We start from the raw sequence: 5,936 nt of genomic DNA on the forward strand, positions 1-5,936 counted from the left end.
ATATACCACTACAAATCACTTAGACACCACACACGTTGTTCCTCGAAAGACCTCAAGTAAGTCGATTTGTGAACCCGCAGGCACATTTTTGTGCAGGAAAAAAACATTTAACTGTAAGGAAGTATTGGCATCCCTGTCGAGGGTAGCAAAGTTCTACAGACAAAGAGATTTCCTATTTCTAGAGTTGTTTTGTAAACTTTACTACGGACGTGTAAAATCACATCCTCAAAAAGCATTTGTTTAAGCGCTCCCTAACTGATGCGGACGTTTAATTGATAATTATACTCTTGAAAAAAACAGGGGAACCTCGAAAGAAAACTCATTGAGGAACGTTGCAATGACATCCATCTTGTGTATTGAGCATCATTTCACGTTATCACCACACGCAAACACAGTGCATGGGAAGCCTCCTACACATGCATGGGGTGTCATTGTGACTTTTGACGTTTTTCAAGCAGGTCGATAAATCACTGAAGGCCATTTTTCCGGTAATTTTCTTGCACCTGTGCATCGTCAGGGTTTTCAGGGTCGAATCACACACTACTGACTGAAAATTGCAAGCCTGAAATTTTCATGTCATACTCCGGTCACCTAACAAGGGGGATAACTGAACGAACAGCTTTAATTTACTTTGAATGAACTGCACGTGGTGATGCATTCTCAAAACATCCATTATTATTGTATCAACATTGATTCAATCCCATATGTCTCCCAATTTCGACAACAGTACATTGAAAGCACTACCCATGAAGGTCCCGGGATAGAATAGGCCTTCATCAACCCATGCTTGTCATAAAATTCCACTATGCTTGTCGTAAGATGCGACTAACGGGATCGGGTGGTCAGGCTCGCTGGCTTGGTTGACACATATCATCGGTTCCCAGTTGCGATCGATGCTCATGTTGTTGGTCACTGGATTGTCTGGTCCAGACTCGATTATTTACAGACTGCCACCATGTAGCTGGAATAGTGTTGAGTGCGGCGTAAAACTAAACTCACTCACTGAAAGTACAAATCCCCTACTTTTTGGAAGAGCATATACATCGAGTAAGATGAAATGGGCTTAGCGTCGCTTTTAATGTCATCTCTCGATACTATTAACATCATAATTTAGTTAAAAGGTCGTGTCAATTTCCTTATTAATGGCATGTGATATTTGAATACCATATGAAATTCAGTCATCAGCTTTTGAAGAGTTAATGCTGATATCAGGGCGGTAGGTACTTACATTGAGGTGTCAGCTTCTCTAAACATATATGTGTTTACGTGGAGGTGGTTGCGTCTCTAAACATGCTTACAGCGAGGTGGCTGCCATCCTCGATATCTCCAGGGTATACGTTCCGATGAATCTTCACTATACCCTGTATGCATCTAGGTCTCAGCCCCATAAATCTATTACGTCCTTTGGCTAGCTTTTTATCCAATCTGGTGTCTACGTTGGAAAGTTGAGCGAACCAATCACTACTCACTTTAGCTTTTTAGATCATCTAACCGATTAAACCTGACAAACACAAAAGATGCAGCGGTTCTCTGAAGGAGTCAGAAGGAATTCTTGCACATATTGTTTTTAAAGTTTAGCCAAAATCGGAGTCACGCTGCGAACACACCTTCGCAGCTGCGACCGCTATCTGGATTGGCTACTGCGAGAATGCGGAGCCAGCGAAGGGAGGTAATAAAATTATAGACACGTATAGATGCATCCAGGGTATAGTGGAGAGTTATCGGAACGTACATCCTGGAGATATCGAGGATGGGTGGCTGCATGTCTAAACATCTTTACATCGAGGTGGCTGCATCTTTGTAAATGTACATTTAAGTGAAACTGATTTTCAGTTGCTTCCCTGCGAGTTAAAACAGACATTTTCAGTCAACGTCCAGAAAACGTCTCTGTGGGTGTGTGAACATGACACCTCTTAATCATTTAACCTAAGGATTCCATGCAGGCAGGGAGAAAATACCATTTCGTACAGTCGTAAGCAGTTTTCATTATGGAGTTGCTACACTGAGAGAGTGTTCATGTGTGGAGCCATATGACACAGAATGTTATAATGATTCCGTTAATTCGCCATGTCGTTAAAATAACTGACTGGACCTGCTGTGTACGCGAGGGCAAAATGCTATAATTGATAGGCTATTTCGATTAGATGGCGAGAATGTGATATTTATTGATCAGCCAGCTGCCTCTAAACTACTAATACAAACGGTTGTATGCAGAAAGGGTGAGATATCCCCAACACACTCCCGTGCCTTCGTATGGCTGAAAAAAAGAAGAAACATATCAGATAATAATTATAAAAACCAGGATAACTTTCGTATACAACATGGTGCCCGTTTCACAAAGCGATCGTAACGCCGCGACAGTTGTAAGTGTATGTTACAGTATGACAGTTACCATCATCTTAACGCTACGATCGCTTTGTGAAATGAGGCCCCGGTAAACAATCGGGAATCCTGGAGGATCTGTTGTATACCACGCTTCCATACTAATCGATATAAGCCTTTGAGTTTCACCTTTTTTTTACGTCTATAACGAATTTATCCTCAATGATTCTTCCCAGTTGTTTGTTGATAACCAATGATAACCACAGACATTGTGTGATTTCACCCACGTGATAATATCCGGTTTGTCACATTGTGTATATAAACTTTATCCACTGTGTATTTGAGAAGGCCTTTGCGTCGTGCACTTTTATCGGGAGTCCCAGTTTTCCTTTCGTCTGCGTGGGTTACGCAGCACGTCCTCAAAAGTGGGAATAAATGTATCGAAATATGCTGAAAGTAGTCTTTCAAAATTCCAGAAATCATTTGTGTCAACTTTTCAAACTAGTCTTACATTTGCAATCAGCTGTACCTCACCTGAAGTACTCCACTGCAATTCGAGTACGTTTCTTGACGTTGATGTTTACGTAGTTTAACCTACAGGGCGTGGCCAACTGTAGGTGGGCAAACAAAGGGACACTTTGAAGACAGACCCAGTATGTTCTGTACACACTGAGATCTAAAGCTGTGCGTACCGTTAGTGTTAGGATATATCCTCTTTAAGAAACCCATCGAGAGTACACAGTGTAGTATACTGTACAGATCTGTGCTGTACTTAAATGTCCTTACTATACTAAACTGTACTTACCTTACTGATCTAAACTGAACTGTGCTGTGCTGTGCTAACCTCCTGAACTGACCTGACCTAACCTTAACTATTTTGAACTGAACTAAACTAATAATATTAATAATGCTAATTTTTGCGCTAAGAATCCAACACGATGCTGATGTTGGCGTTACAATATTATCCTGACCCTTTCAAAGCTGCTACTAAGCGCTACCGAGTAGGTCCGTACATCCTCTTTTCAGGTACCCGTTTTAAACAGCTGTATGACCTGGGTGCAGTGTGAATGAACTGCCTTGACCACGGACACATCAAAGTATGACACCCAGGCCACACATGTTTTGTGTCTCCACCGGGATTCGAACCCGGGCCTCTGGCGTGAGAGGCCAGCATGCTAACCACTACACCACTGTGCTCGAACTGAGGTGACCTGCACTGTACTGAACTGTATTGTACTGAACTGAACTGAACTGAACTGAACTGTCTTGAACTAAACTAAGCTCAACTTACTGTACTGAACTAAACTAGACTAAGATGAACCTTCTGAGCTGAACTAGCTGAACACTCCACCAAGCTGAACTGATCTAAGCTTAAATGTACTTTACTAAGCTGAACTGTACTGAACTAAGCTGAACTGTATTGAGCAAAACTAAGCTGAACTGTACTGTACCTTACTGAACTAAACTAAGCTGAACTGTATTGAGCTAAACTAAGCTGAACTGTACTGTACCTTACTGAACTAAACTAAGCTGAACTGTATTGAGCTAAACTAAGACGAACTGTACTGTACTGTACTAAACTAAGCTGAACTGCACTGTACTGAACTAAACTAAGCTGAACTGTATTGAGCTAAACTAAAACTACGTTGGACTTACGGAGCCGAATTAGCTAAACACTCACCTGAACTGAACTGGATTGAACTAAAGTGAACTAAACTGAACTGTACTAAACTGAACCGAACTCAAGTCTCAAAAACCCTTTCACCATGTTATTAACAGCTGACCCGTAAATACACATTCATGCAGTTGAGAGTATTGAGTTATCCGTATTAACCTAAGGCGATGGAGTAGCGATGAAGTGTGAGTCATAACTCTCACGGCAACACTGTAGAAATAACTCTAAAGGAATGTGAAATTATTTCGCAAGGACTTATATTTCCCAACATTCATCCCCGGCCGCTTTGTCCGTACGGCTACGCTTGAAACAGATTTGCCTGAAACATGTGGCTCTGTGGCTCTCGCTCGTTTGTCATCCTGACCTAGTTACTGCCATTGTTGGTATTACAGAACATCTGTACATGTGTGTTGCTCTTTCTAATTCAGCACTTACGCCTGTCTTGGTAAAGGCAGGTCCTTATGAACGTATGTTCCAAACCACACGGAAAGTCCCGGATATGTATTAGATTTGTTTCGGTGTTGTTTAACGACACACAAAACCTTTTCCATAAGTTTAAGAAAATCTGTGCTAAAAGCAGTTTCGATTGTGCATATCTGACCACATTGTGAGAATGTGTTTGTTTGTTTGTTTGTTTGTTTGTTTTACGCCGCACTTTGCAATATTTCAGCTTTGTGACGGCGGTCTGTAAACAATCGAGTCATGACCAGCTAGAGACCTTCGCAAATGAGCTACAAAATAAAATTACAGGCACTACTTATAGGTTTCTTAAAAAGTGAAAATGCAGTTATGTGAAACGTGTGTGATACAAAACTAAAGAACAGATCAAAACACCAAATATTTTTTAATAACGTCTTCAGGTTGAATATTTGATGTGGAAGGTATTTTGAGGCAAAGTAATGTGTATTAATACATTGCTTGTATGAACGCGGAAGAAACATTTAGGACGACATAAAAACTGCAACCCTGATAACATGTTTTGGAACAGAAAAAAAATATATCTTCCCTTATACAGATCAACGTTCGAAACCTTCATATCATAATTAAAAGTTGGCAGATTTTCTCATAAATCCTATTTGTAAACAAACTGTGACATTCTGATTTACTACATCCGCGACGCAGACCCGTAAAAGCGAAAAGAAGTAATTTCTATCATCACAAACAGGAAAGACCGTTGTACCATCCCGACTGTATCTAAACGGATATTTATGTATTTTATGGATCGCCAGTATTGTGGTTCGCATCCCTTAATTGCATTCTATCAAGTTTATAATCATACTCATGTGAACAAATATAAGGAGGAAACATTTCGGTTGGAATCGTTATTTGTTAGCACTTAGTCATTTGGAAATCTGTTATTGTTCGAAAAGACTGCATTAAATACTGACGGACAAAAGAAACTACACCAATACAAATTTGTCACTGGGAAAATATATTAACAAGAAGAAATGTCAAAGGTCATGCAATTCATTGTTCAACCACTCATTTGTTAATGGATATTCATAAAATTTACAGCATTTGGGGTTGACATTAAAAATGTACAGAAGTCTAAATGAAGAAGGTGTGGTTTGTAAATTTACAGTTTGTTAAGAGACTCAGATCAGATGAGTCATTATCAGACACAATTCAGTGTCAGTAACGGGCATGTCCTCCACATGCATCGGTGCATGCTTGAACACGACGCCTAACAGAGTTGATCAATCGTCGTGTAACGTTCCACTATCAATGCATTTACCAAGTCTTGACGATTTGCAGGTGACGTGAACGAATTTGTCTGTCTAGGTGATAACACAAGTGTTTAATCGGGGAGAGATCTGGGGATCCACCTGGCCATGGCAGAACATTCACGTTATTATGCTGGAGAAAGTCCTGTACAATCCTGGTAGAATGGGGCCTGGTGTTATCTTGCTGAAGCGTGACACGTCGATTTTGCTGTAAG

At 40.5% G+C, this 5,936-nt stretch overlaps 1 non-coding gene across 1 annotated transcript; it reads right to left on the bottom strand.

Moving 5' to 3' along the window:
* Nucleotides 1-3,447: 3,447 nt before the first annotated feature.
* Nucleotides 3,448-3,518, bottom strand: Trnae-cuc (transfer RNA glutamic acid (anticodon CUC)). Its single transcript has one exon. It is a non-coding gene; the product is annotated as a tRNA-Glu (tRNA).
* Between the last annotated feature and the right edge of the window lie 2,418 nt (nt 3,519-5,936).

This window comes from Haliotis asinina, chromosome 2 (genome assembly GCF_037392515.1).
Source record: "Haliotis asinina isolate JCU_RB_2024 chromosome 2, JCU_Hal_asi_v2, whole genome shotgun sequence".
Lineage (NCBI taxonomy): Eukaryota > Metazoa > Mollusca > Gastropoda > Lepetellida > Haliotidae > Haliotis > Haliotis asinina.